The following is a 14,510-nucleotide window of genomic DNA, read 5'->3' as shown; positions in this document are numbered from 1 at the left end:
CGTCAGTGTTATTCCTCGACGTCTACAACATCTGCTTGAAGGAAGGTATTTTTCCTCGGAAGTGGAAACAACAACGGCTGGTACTACTTCCTAAAGGGAAAAAGCCACCGGAAAAACCGTCATCTTATCGTCCACTCTGCATGCTGGATACAGCCGGTAAGATACTAGAACGTATAATCCACCAAAGGATAGAATCAGTTGTCGATCCACTCTTAGCAGACAATCAGTACGGATTTCGGAAAGGACGATCAACCCTGGACGCGATCAACCTGGTTGTCGGTATAGCCAAAGACGCAATCGCCGGTACCAGATGGAAGGGGGGAACGAAGAAATATTGCCTGGTGGCAACTTTAGACAAAAAAAATGCCTTCAACTTATATATAAATTATATATAATAAAAATAAAATGTATGCAAAATACTTAGTCCGTTGACTATATAGCTACATGTAAAGTTAAATTTTAGAAACCTTACAATGACTTTTTTGCCGCTGCCAAAGAGACGATTGTGGTAAGAAAATATAATTATTAAAAAAGGAAAATATTTTAATCCGTTGACCTTGGAGGCCATCCCTGTAATTACCTGTTTCTCTTAAGATTCTATCAAATTTTATATCTCTAGGAAATATATTTGAAGAATATGAATTTTTTGACAACTATCACTCCCGCACTCTTATGTGAGAGAGAAATTTCGTAAGATCCTATTCGAGATGATTTTTACATTAAAAATAAAATATTCCAACAAAACTTCGAGTCCATAGAAACTATTGTTTTGAAAAGAAAGATTTTCATTGTTAACGCCTCCGCAGTCCCTTTGGGATTGGAATTTGATAAAATTCATTCTTAGCTGAACTTGACATGATACATGAAGACTCCCACCAAATTTGAAGTCTGTCGAAGTTACAGTTTGGAAATTAAAATTTTAGATTTTAACACCCACCCCCGCAATTCCTTTCGGAAGTAAACTTTATTGAAATCCATTTTGAGATAATCTCTACAGGAGAAATAATAGATTTCTACCAAATTTAGAGTTTTCAGAAGCTATATTTTGGAAATGAACATTTTTTATTGTCAACACCCACTCCGCGATCCTTATTGGAGGTGATTCGTTGTAAAATCCGTTCTTAGATCATTTCTATATCACATATAGAAGATTCCTATCAAATTTGAAGTCTATAGGAGCTATAGCTTTGAAATTAAAAATTTTAATTGTAAATACCCACCCCCGCAAACCCCTGTGGGGTGAGCTATCGTAAAATTCGTTCCTATATTATTTCTACATCTCTTACAGAAAATTCCTACCCAGTTTAGAGTCTATTGGAGCTATAGTTTGAAAACGGGAATTTTTTATTGCTAACGCCCCTGCAATCCTCTTTGGGGTAGGATATCGTGAAATTCGTTCATAAATTATTTTTACATCACGTACAGAAATTTCCTATAAAATTTGGAATCTGTAGGAGCTATAGCTTGAAAATTACAAATTTTCATTGTTAATACCCACCCCCGCAAACCCCTGTGGGGTGAGCTATCGTAAAATTCGTTCCTATATTATTTCTACATCTCTTACAGAAAATTCCTACCCAGTTTGGAGTCTATTGGAGCTATAGTTTGAAAACGGGAATTTTTTATTGTTAACGCCCCCGCAATCCTCTTTGGGGTAGGATATCGTAAAATTCGTTCATAAATTATTTTTACATCACGTACAGAAATTTCCTATAAAATTTGGAATCTGTAGGAGCTATAGCTTGAAAATTACAAATTTTCATTGTTAATACCCACCCTCGCAACCCTCTGTGGGGTGTCATATCGTATAGTTCGTTCATAGATTATTTCTAGATCTCTTACAGAAGATTCTTACTAAATTTGGAGTCGATAGGATCTATATTTTAAAAATGGGAATTTTTGATTGTTAACGCCCCCGCAACCCCCTTTGTGGGTAGAATTTCATTAAATCCGTTCTTAGCTGACTTCTACTCGGCGAAAAGAATATTCCTACCAAATTTCAAGTCTCTAGGTCTTATGGTTCCAGAGATATCGTGATGAGTGACTATATACGTGGAAATAAACGGTTACCATGGCAACGGTTACTATGGCAACGCTAACCATGGTAACGGTTACCATGGCAACGGTAACCATGGTAATGGTAACCATGGCAATCGTAACCATGGCAATGGTAACCATGGCAATCGTAACCATGGCAATGGTAATCATGGTAATGGTAACCATGGTAATGGTAACCATGGTAATGGTAACCATAACAACGGTAACCATAGCAACGGTAACCATAGCAACGATAACCATAGCAACGGACCATTTCTTTTATGAGCGGGGGTCAATAAGTGAAAATCCATTTCCGATATGAATTCCGTAATATCGCTTCTTATCTCTCATCTACGGTGAAAAAGGAGTACCTATGGGGTACTTAATTTTAAATGAATCGGTACAATAGTTTCGGAGATCTGGTGATGAGTCAGTGGTATTTCGCTTATATATATATAGATATATATACAGGGTGTCCCAAAAGTCACGGACGCCATTGTAGCATCTGATGAAAAAAATAATTCTGAGACGAAAAGTCCTTAGCCATTTTCCATTATTAATTAAGAATAAGGTCTCTTTATTTGTTAGAGAGAGAGCGTCAGTGTCCAGTAAAGTATGTGCCAAACAAAGACACAACTAACTGTATGAATAACTAGTTTCTATAGCTAACGTAGTCACACATATTTACTTACACATTCACACATGCAAACGTCTTCGTTGGAACGCACTTGACTTGACACTAGCGCTCTCTCTCTAACGCATAAAAGGACGTTATTTTAATTAATAATTAATTATCTATGCGTCTGATTAAAAAATGCCTAAGGACTTTTCGTCTCAGAATTATTTTGTTTATCAGATGCTACAATAGCGTCCGTTACTTCTGGGACACTCTGTGTATATATATTAGCTGATACCCGCCCGCTTCGCTGGGCATGCAATAAAATTTTATTGTGTAACCTAGACGAAAATTTAAACAAAATGATTTCAACAATCTCAACGAAATGATATCGCTTTTTATCTATAAAATAATTTTTTTTACAGCTCTGATTTTGTTTACAAATTACATAAATAAATATGTTATTATTTTTTTGTCTAAGCGCCAACTTCAATAACGTTACTGAGATTGGTAATTCAGATTATTATTTCTTATCTTAGCGCCATTTTGTTGTAAAAATATGAATATTAGTAATATGAATATTAGTAATCAAGATTATGAAATTAATCGCATCTCGTGTAAAAAAAATTAGAAATTCCTGCGGTGAGTCTGCGGAATTCCTAAATAATTCACATTTATAGCAAAATAGGAATTCCGGATGAATTTTGGATAAAAACATGATAGGTGATTGCGTCATTATGGATATTAGAAACTTCAGTGCAAACGTAATATCACAAAAACAAATACAAATTTAAATGTTTCATCACGTATTGATTTCTTGGGAAAGTCTTACCAAGATCTGGTAAAAAACTGTATAATTAGCGGAATAACTAATTCATAGAGTAAACAAAATTGAATTTATATGTTATTTTACATGAATTTATCAGGTTCTTACCCGATCAATACATATTGATGCCAGGAAATTTTTTTCAAAACAATCCATGAATTCGGTAGGAATTTTTGTAGACTTCGGGCAAAATTCCAGCTGATATCCGGCGGAAATTAATATGAATACTTGAAACATTATTCTTAAAATTGAACAATAAAAAAATTTTGGAAGTGTCTTTAGCTAATATCCCTACGGAACTCATACGGTCTTTTAGATAAATTTACTCGATTTTGACGTTTATTTATTTGTACACATGCCTTGATATTTCTCGGGAACACTAAAAAAATTCTACAAAGCTTTAGTAGACTTTCTGCTGACATCTGACAGAAATTCATGTTTCAACGAAATTGTACATCAAAGTAGAAAGCATAAAATTTCCATTTGATTTGCAGCATATATTCCCGTTAGAACTCATGCAGTCTGTGCTATCATTTAATTAGGTTTTTATTTTGATCAGACTACACTAATGCCCGGCAATTTTTTCCGGAACACTGAGTAATCTCCGAAGTAATTCCTAAATTGGTCTGGTGCATTTCCTGCTGATATCTTGCGGAAATTTATAGAAACATTTAAGGAATTATTTTTAAAGCCAGACAATAGGAAAATTTTGCTTCAGTTTTTTAAAAATTTTCACTCAAATTTTATACGGTCTTTTACATGAATTTACCCTGTGCTGACTGTTATGAGTTCATCCGGGTGTCCTTAGATTTTTTCCAGACAAATGAATTAATTACGGAGGGATTCCGGCGGAACTCAGCATGGAAATTTAAAGAATTATTCGTAAAACATTAAAATATGAAAATTTTGCTAGAAGCCCACTCAAATTCCATACGGTCTTTCACATAAATTAACCCTCTGTTGATTGTTAAAAGTTCATTTGGATGTCATTAGGTTAACCTGGTAAATTCATGTAAAATAACATATGAATTCACTTTTGTTTACTCTATGCATTAGTTATTCTGCTATTGATACATTTTTTCACCAGATCTTGGTAAGACTTTCCCGAGAATTCAATACGTGATGAACCATTTAAATTTGTATCTGTATTTGTAATATTACGTTTGCACTGAAGTTTCTAATACCCATAATGATGAACAATCATCTATCATGTTTTCATCCAGAATTCATCTGGAATTCCTATCTGCAACAAATATGAATTCTTTAGGAATTCCGCAGACTCACCGCTGGAATTTATGATTTTTTTTTACACGTGATATTAGTTGGGAATATGCAACAATGTTATTATATTAATTTGACTGAAAATTAAGATCGATAAGATAATGAATAAATTTATTTGTGCTTATAAATATAAAAATGAATATTTTTAATCTTTGTTGTTAAGAAATTCATCACAAATTAAGTGGTACTAAAAAATATATTTATGATTATTCATTTTATAAAGAATTAACTTAAATCGACCGTTTTTTATAATAATTTAACAATATCGTTGTGAAATTTTAGAGAAGATACATCAATCACAATTTACTATTTCAACTTTAATCATTAAAATCAGTATAATCATTTAACAATATCAACATTAATATTTATATTATATTTATCTGTTTTATGATATAATGGAGTTCATCCTTCATTATCATTCCAATACATATTAGCTATTTTAGTTATTAATGATTTAGCTATTCTTTCTTAAAAAAAGTATGATTATGAATTCCTACTGTCCCAACAATCAATCGATAAAAATCGATGTATTTGCCTAACACTGTATAGAATAATACTGTTGAATAATAATTGTATAGAATATTAATATTTAGTAACTTTCTACTTTTATCCTAATCATTCCTCTGAATTTAGTTTACAACCGAATTTTTTGTTACAATTTATCTATTTTAACAGTTGTTATAGCAACGGTAACCATGGCAACGGTTGATTAGCTTGGGTGGTTGCGGAGGGGGGGAGTTCTATAATTGATGGGTGCTTAAATATATATATATATATATATATATATATATATATATATATTGTAATGGTCTTTTCACCGGCACTGGCGTCGACAGGGCCGGAGAGCACCACCTAAAATGGCTTACCTGGGTTTCGAAGGTAGTTGGGCGCCAGAAACTTACCGTTTCACGATTCGAAGTAATTGTCGTTCGTCGTCGGGCGGCGGGTCGATGACGGAGAGATTTAAAATTCGAATGAACGGTGAAACGTAAAATGCTTAAATCTAAGCTCGGGAAAAGAAAAAAAAAACAGTAATCGCCGAATGTCCAGTCAACAATTTATTTTTAACAGTCGCCAAGAATTATTAATAATTTTTCAAAAATTACTATAATAACAGTTAATTATTCGCCGAATGAATGAACAATAATAACTAAAAAAAACAACAATAATATTGATACGTCGACGGCTCACAGATAATAATTTAAATGACATAATTAATACGACGATGACGTAAGCAATTAATCGATCTTCAAATTACTTAATCATAACCAAAAATTATATTCGGTCCTTCAACGGCTCGTAAAAATCCTGAATTAATTTATAGTTACTTATACGATGAAATAAACAATTAATTTTTGCTCAAATTAATTAATAATAAAAACAAAATAATAAAACTCAATTCAGTCCGTCGGTGGATCGCAAATGCTCAAGAGCAATTATACTTCATAATACAATACGCTAAATAATTAATTTATCTCAATTTAACTAATAATTCCTTATACAATGAAATAAACAATTAATTTTTGCTCAAATTAATTAATAATAAAAACAAAATAATAAAACTCAATTAGGTCCATCGGTGGAACGCAAATGCTCAAGAGCAATTATACTTCATAATACAATACTCTAAATAATTAATTTATCTCAATTTAACTAATAATTACTTATACGATGGAATAAACAATTAATTTGTCTCAAACTAATTAATACTTCAATAAAAGCTTAAAGTCAGTCCGTCAATAACTCGCAAACTCCTAAATTAATTTATAATTAATAATACAATGGAATAAACAATTAATTTACGAAAATTAATTAATAATTAAATAAATAAATAAAAAAATTAAATTCAGTCCGTTGGTGGCTCGCAAATTCCCCAATTAATTTGCAATAGCAAATTAAACACAATGTAGCTTTAATTCGACGATGATTCGCAAAATAATAATTCAAATAATCCAAAAATTCAACAATTTGGCGGGCTCGCGGCGGATAACTAATTACGGTCGGTAAATCGACTAAGCTGGCTGGGTAGTTGAAGCTCGAGATAAGTTTGGGCTCGCGCTTGGAGATGGCGCGTCGGTCGGGCTAGCTGTCTTACACAGCTCCAAATTTCTCGGGCGTTACGTTTAATGACAACAACAAAAAAAAATCACGTTCAATTGTCGGCATATATCACTGTTCCAACCAATAAGACCATTAACAATAGTAATAATAATGTCACACAGTTGGTTCAATGCCAGTGTCTCGAACAAAAAAAATAAATAATAAGAAGCGATCGCTCGACTTTGAATCTACGTTTTAATTTACGAACACACACACAAATACACCCCGATGGTACCATGCCTCTGAGTGTCGTCACACACGTCTCGATAATCCGAAAGGAATTCAATAATTACTTTCATAAAAAAAAATTAATAAAATTTTATAAAAAAAATTTACACCAAAAATCAAACTGGTGAAGTTTACTAAAATCGATCGCGATATCGCGGTGAGGACACCCTGGGGCTAAATTAGCGATCAGACTTACCCTGCGGCAGCAGTGAACCCCTGCTCGTCCAGGTAGCTGACTCTCAACGAAGTTGGCGGGATAGCAGGCGGAATAGCATCGATGTCTCGGCGATGGCGTCTCCCACGTGCACGTAATAATCATAATTACTCGTCACTCGGCAATAATCCACACAGTGGTCGTGAACAATAGCTTCGACAAGGTACAATCGTAAAATAAATCTTAACAATATGCAAAATTTAACTCAGTAATAGTGGTTAATTGCGTTGTAAAATATTTTAATGCTTGTAGCGGAATTTGTGCGACTTACAGGCACGGCGTCCAGATCAGAATCAATTTATTATCGCTGCCTCCTCGGCAACATGTGTTCTGCAATTTTCTGTTAGTTCAAAAACCTCGCATCCAATCAGCTCACGGCTTCTTCTAGCCGGCCGTTGTATTACGGGATGCGTCTAGTACTTCGTTGCGATAAATGATTGGTCGATATGTCATATGGTCGATATGTCATATGTCAAGGCCTGTCACTCGGTTCGGCTTACGGCATCCAGATGGTTCCTCGCTCGACTTAAGTTGCTCAAACGCCGTCGTCATTCGTCGTTTTCAAATTTTGCTTCGCTCTCACCATGGTCCTCCTCCAGATGTCACGCTGGTCGTTGCTGGCTCCGTGTAAATTCGCGGGTTCGTCTGATCGCTCAACTGATTTTCGCTCTCACTCTAACATACTATCTACAATATTCACACTCATTCATGCATGCTTTTCAAATTCGGCGCGTTTTCTGTTAGAAGCCTTACCTCGAGCTTCACACTCTGATCAGGAGGCCGCTTGGGGCGACACAGTCGCGTCGAATCTCCGCATTCCTTCAGTTGAGCCAAAATACTTAATAATGATAAAGAAAATTAAAATAAACAAATAGCCAAACTAGTCTTTTGACATGGGGAATTTGTCCCATGTCACAATATATATATATATATATATATATATATATATATATATATATATATATATATATATATATATATATATATATATATATATATATATATATGAGACTTTCTATAGATAGAGTCACTCATCACGATATCTCTGGAACTATAAGACCTAGAGACTGAAAATTTGGTAGGAATATTTCTTTCGTTGAGTAGCGGTCAGCTAAGAACGGATTTTACGAAATTTCACCCACAAGGGGGGTTGCAGGGGTGTTAACAATGAAAAATTCCCGTTCTTAAACTGTAGCTCCTATCGACTACAAATTTGTTAGGAATCTTCTGTAAGAGATGTAGAAATAATCTATAAATAAATATTACGATATCTCTCCCCAGAGAGGGTTGCGGGGGTGGGTACTAACAATGAAAATTTTTTATTTTTAAGCTATAGCTCCTACAGACTCCAAACTTTGTAGGAATTTTCTGTAAGAGATGTAAAAATAATTTAAAAACGAATTTTACGATATTTCACTCCACAGGGGGTTGTGGAGTTGAGTATTAACAATGAAAATTTTTAATTTTCAAGCTATAGCTCCTTCAGACTCTAATTGGGTAAGAATTTTCTCTAAGAGATGTAGAAATAATATACAAACGAATTTTAAGATACCTCACAGGAGTTTGCGGGGGTGGGTGTTAAAGATTAAAATTTTTAATTTCCAAGCTATAGCTTCTATACACTTCAATTTAGTATAAGTATATGTGATATAGAAATGATCCAAGAATGGATTTTACAATGAATCAACTTCAATAATGATCGTGGGGGTGGGTGTTAACAATAAAAAATCTTAATTTCTAAAATATAGCTTCTAAAAACTCTAAATATGGTAGGAATCTTTCATCTTTCATGTAGAGATCACCTTAAAATGGATTTCAATAAAGTCTACTTCCGACAGGAATTGCGGAGGTGGGTATTAAAATCTAAAATTTTCATTTTCATACTGTAACTTCTACAGACTCCAAATTCGGTGAGAATCTTCATGTATGTTGTCCAGTTCAGCTGAGAATTAATTTGATCAAATTCCAATCCTAAAAGAGATTGGGGGGGGGGGGGCGTTAATAATGAAAATTTTCCGTTTGTAAAATATAGCTCTTATAGACTCTAAATTTGGTAAGAATCTTCTATATGTGATGTAGAAATAATCTAAGAGCGGATTTCACGACGAATCACCTCCAATAAAGATTGCGGGGCGTGTTCGAGTAATCGAACAGTTCGGACGCGTGTGCACTAGCTCATTAGTGCATTGTCTAATAGTATACAGTGCATAGTAATATAGTACATTTTAAGTGTCCAAAACGTGAATAATCGTGTAACAAACTCTCTTGAAGAGTGACGAATCCACAAAGAAAAATAAAAAACTAGTGGGTGTCGTTCTGACTACAGAAGCACCAAGCAAATTATTATGGCAAACACACCACCGAGTAGTTATTTAAATGTGACACGAGCAGAAGTCTTCCCCACTAAAGATCGAGCGATTCTCCTGGATGGTATTGATGGTGTAGCAATCAAGGACTATGACAGCGATTGCGGGCTTAGTACCAGCATCAACAATCAGATTCATCTCTCGAATATCAGGTAACAGAATATGTATCTACTTGGCGAGTAAAGATACAGCAGAAAAACTGGTCAGCGAATGCAAAACAGTAAGAGTAAGCGAGACGGTATTGAAAATTTGACCATCAATAACACAAAATAAACGGATTATAATCTCTAACGTCCCTCCCATAATCCCACATGCCTTTTTGGTTTATGTATCAAGTAAATACAGTATTGAGCTGAAGTCACCGATAACATTCTTGAGAGCTAGCATTAATGATGAAGGATTCTCACACATACTTATCTTCCGCAGACAATCCTACATTGCAACAGAAGATTATAACAAAATCCCTGAACAGGTACAAATTAACTTCGAGGGAACCAACTACTGGATTTATTTCTCACCAGACACCTTAACGTGCTTTATATGTAAGAAATAAGGGCACCATGCGAAAGCTTGCCCAAATAATAACAACACCAGTAACCTTCCTAGTCAAGTACATGAAACCAACAGTATATCAAGTAACAACACAAATAACATAATACCGGAAAATTCTCAAATGCGTGTAGAGTCTCAGTTAACACAAGAACAAATAGAGCAATCACACTTAAATCAAAGAATCAAAAATAACAAACGCCCATTATCAGAATCTACCACTTCATCAAACGAAGACGTGATAGGAAACAGAGGAATAAACAAGGAAAAGGCAAACGATAATTCCAAATCCCAATACCAATCTGACCTCAAGAACATTATATATAAACATAGGAAAATTAGCTCACCAACAAATGAGGATCAGATAAGGCAAGGCAAACAGGAAGACTTTGAAGCGATAAAGAAAACAATTGAATCTAACCCAAAGAAATATAATATAAATTTCCTAGAATTTAAAAACTTCGTGGAAAGAACTGTAGGAAGCAGAAATATTTCTATGATAGTAAAAGAGTATGCGACTGATTATGTTGGAATAGTAGCATTGCTAGAGAAATTTTATCAACTCCTTAAAACAAGATGTATGAAAAACAGATTTTCTCGAATAAAATAATTGATAAATATGGATCTATTAGATACAGAATTGTATGACTCCCTTTCGAATTCAGAGAGTGAGGGGCTATAAATTCATAATGTCTATAATTCAGTGGAATTTAAATGGGTTTGCTCCCCGATGTGAACGTATACAAATGCTAAGACTAAAATTTAATTCAGAAATATTTTGTTTGATAGAAACTAATTTTAAAAAGGATAAGTGTGAAAAAATTAATCAACACGTAGGATTCAACAAAAATAGAATCAACCCTGAAATTGCCAGTGGAGGAGTTGCTAGTTATGTTAGAGATAACATTTATGCCAATGTAGTAAATATAGACAGTCTTTTGGAGGCAGTAGAAGTGCGGGTCAAAATTCCTTTTGATATCATAATTTGCTGTGTATACCTACCAAATTTGCTAAACTTAGATAACACTGAATTACTGGACAACCCAGTCAATCAACTACCGAAACGCTTTATAATAAATGGAGTCCTCAACTGTCATAATCAAATATGGCCCTCTAAAATCACCAATACTAGAGGGAGAATGATAGAAAAATTTATTGGAAATAATAACCTAATTATATTAAGCGACGACAAACCAACTCACTTCTGTATAGCCACAGGACAAACTAGCATTATTGACCTCAGCTTATGCTCTGCTAACATAGCCCACAGATTTAATTGGAAAGCACTTGATGATTTAAATAACAGTGAACACTTTCCCATAGTAATAAAATTACACAAAGAATTACACAATCAAGATTTGCCTAGTGATCAAATAAAATAGAGTTTGAAAAACGCAGATTGGGATTACTTCTCATATCTAATGGACGAAAACATACCCATAATTAATGACAGCCTAGCAAACCCAAATAATGCATTAATATCCTTAGACACCTTCATAAACATGATGAAATCAGCAGCCGCCCAATCTATCCCTACGATATCTAATGAACCAACAAAAAAAAATTAGGAAAACGGTTGACCCTGAAAGCTATCGCTGCAACCCCGCTGATTCCATACTTAGGCGCTTGAAATTGCACCAATGACGTTTTTGAGCTCTTCGAGCTCAAAAATACAATTTGTAAGTTATTTTGAGCTCTCCGAGCTTAAATAGATTGCTTTCCTATGCTTTTGAGCTCTTCGAGCTCAAAAGTCTGATAGAGATTTAATAAGACACTATTTTTTGAATTTTTAAACCGCAATAACTTTTGAATGAACAAACCAATTTTCACGCCATTGGCAGAATCCGACGCAGTTTTTCAAGCCTCACAAAGAATCTCAAAGTTTAAATTGATCGCGCTAGGAATTTCGGAGTTAACAGACATAGCGGAACTTCGCAAAGCGAGAGCCGCCAAACGCTCCCCAAGCCAGGACTTGTATTCAAAAGAGTACAAGCAGGCCAAAAAGACGCTAAATCGAGCCATCAAAGCAAGTAAAGCAAAGTTGTGGAAAGAGATCTGCAACGATCTCGACAATGACATCTGGGGTAAAGCCTACCAAATTTTCGCCAAACGACTTGGAAAGGCTTCACCAGAGGCGCCGAAGTCTCCAGCCTTAATGGATAGCATCGTAGCGGAGCTTTTCCCCGAATACCCGCCGCGGGAAAAGAAACACTACACTAAAAACAACGAGGTAACGCCCTTCACAACTAAGGAACTACAAGACGTGGCCAAGTCACCCAAAACAGGAAAGGCACCTGGACCTGATGGCATCCCGGCATCGGTGATCAAGATTATAGCCCTGGAATACCCAGACTTACTCCTGAACACCTACAACGCATGCTTGGCAACTGGCACCTTTTCTGCGGTCTTGAAACGGCAGAGATTGGTTCTCTTAGACAAAGGTAAGGGAACCCCCATAACACCTTCGTCGTTTAGAACACTCTGTATGCTAGACATTGCTGGAAAACTGCTCGAGAAGCTCATACAAGGGAGACTTCGCGACGACATCGACCGTGCTGGAGGTTTTGCCACCAACCAGCATGGCTTCCGGAAAGGTCATTCGACAGTCGGAGCGATCAAGAAAGTCATAAAGACAGCAACACAAGCATGGTTTGGTAGCCTCAAAGCTCGTAAAGTATGTCTTCTCTTCACGCTAGATGTCAAAAACGCATTTAACAGCGCAAATTGGGGAGACATTTTAGACGCTCTGGAGCACAAGTTTGACGCGGAGCCAGAAAATCTGGCACTAGTCGACAACTACCTTGACGATAGAAAGCTAATAGTGGAAACTACTGAAGGCCCACAAGAATACGCCATAACGGCTGGCATGCCGCAAGGCTCAATAATGGGGCCTGATCTATGGAACGCAGACTACGACGAGCTTCTTGAAATCCCGTTGCCAGAGCAAGTACAGCTAACAGGCTTTGCAGACGACGTTGTAGCTACTATAGTGGCGGACAGCGTGGAAGAGGCCGAACTGCTAGTTCGGGAAACCATCGACACCGTCGAGACTTGGCTCGATAAGCATCACCTGAAACTCGCCAAACAGAAAACCGAGATGGTCGTTTTGACCCGTCAAAAATGGTTTCCAAAACCATTCGCTATGGACATGGGAGGAACAACGCTGACGTCAACAAGAGCCCTGCGGTATCTAGGGGTAATGATAGACGAGAAACTATCTTTCCGTGAACAACTCGACAGTGCATGCAAGAAAGTCAGCAAGACTGTGTCTAGCCTAGCACGAATTATGACCAACTCCATGGGACCAAGAACAAAAAAGAGAAGAGTTCTTCTAGAAGCAGTCCACTCGGTACTGCTTTATGGAGCGGAGATACGGGCAGACATATTAAAGCAGAAGACCTACCGGCGAAAGATCGCAGCAGTACAGCGGCGAGGCGCTCTCAGGGTTGCCTGCGCCTACCGCACAGTTTCCGAAGCGGCTGTATTAGTCATTGCAGGAGCCGCGCCCATCGACCTATTAGCGTTCGAAAGAGCAAAACTCTATGACGCTAAAGACAGTAATGATAACATGAAGGACGCAAGAACGAGGATAAAGACGAAAACGCAGCAAGAGTGGCAGGACCGATGGACATCGGGAGAGACGGGCAGATGGACCGCGCGCCTGATCCCAAACATCAACGTCTGGCTCTCTCGGACGCACGGGGATACGGACTTCTTCCTGACCCAGCTATTGACGGGACATGGGCAGTTCAATGCCTATCTTTTCAAGATGGGTTTCCACAGCACACCAACGTGCAAATACTGCCCGGATAAAATCGACGACGCCGAACACACATTCTTCGAGTGTGCTCGATGGAAGGACTACAGAAGAAGCACCGAAGAGATCATAGGCACCAGGCTCTCCCCCTCAAGCCTGGTGACCTATATGATCAAACAAGAGGAAAACTGGTCAGCTGTTGCAGTTTATGCACAGCACCTCTTGAAAGACAAAATCGCAGAAAGGGACCAGTAGCCAGGAGTAGGCGTCGTGAGACGCAGCACGACTGGATTGAAGTAATGCTAACGCGATTCCAATCCAGTCCTCCCCGTACCATCTAGGGGAGAGGGGAAGAGGAATGTTTTTTTCAGTGGGTAAAAATCTCCACACTACCGACTATCGATATCTGCCGGAAAATGGGCGGCAGAGTTAACGATACCGGTGTCTTTTGAAGATCTTTTTTCGTACCTCTTTACAAAAAAAAAAAAAAAAAAAAAAACACACTCTCACACATACATACAGACATAGTGACAACC

General features: G+C 36.6%; 1 protein-coding gene across 6 annotated transcripts in view; it reads right to left on the bottom strand.

Annotated features, from left to right (window-relative positions):
• Nucleotides 1-14,510, bottom strand: part of LOC123260037 (dystrobrevin beta) — an 822,761-nt gene that overhangs the window by 577,325 nt on the left and 230,926 nt on the right. The gene's annotated exons all lie outside the window — the stretch shown is intronic.

The sequence above is a fragment of the Cotesia glomerata genome, linkage group LG2 (genome assembly GCF_020080835.1).
Source record: "Cotesia glomerata isolate CgM1 linkage group LG2, MPM_Cglom_v2.3, whole genome shotgun sequence".
Taxonomy (NCBI): domain Eukaryota; kingdom Metazoa; phylum Arthropoda; class Insecta; order Hymenoptera; family Braconidae; genus Cotesia; species Cotesia glomerata.
This window is presented reverse-complemented; position numbering and strand designations above follow the sequence as displayed.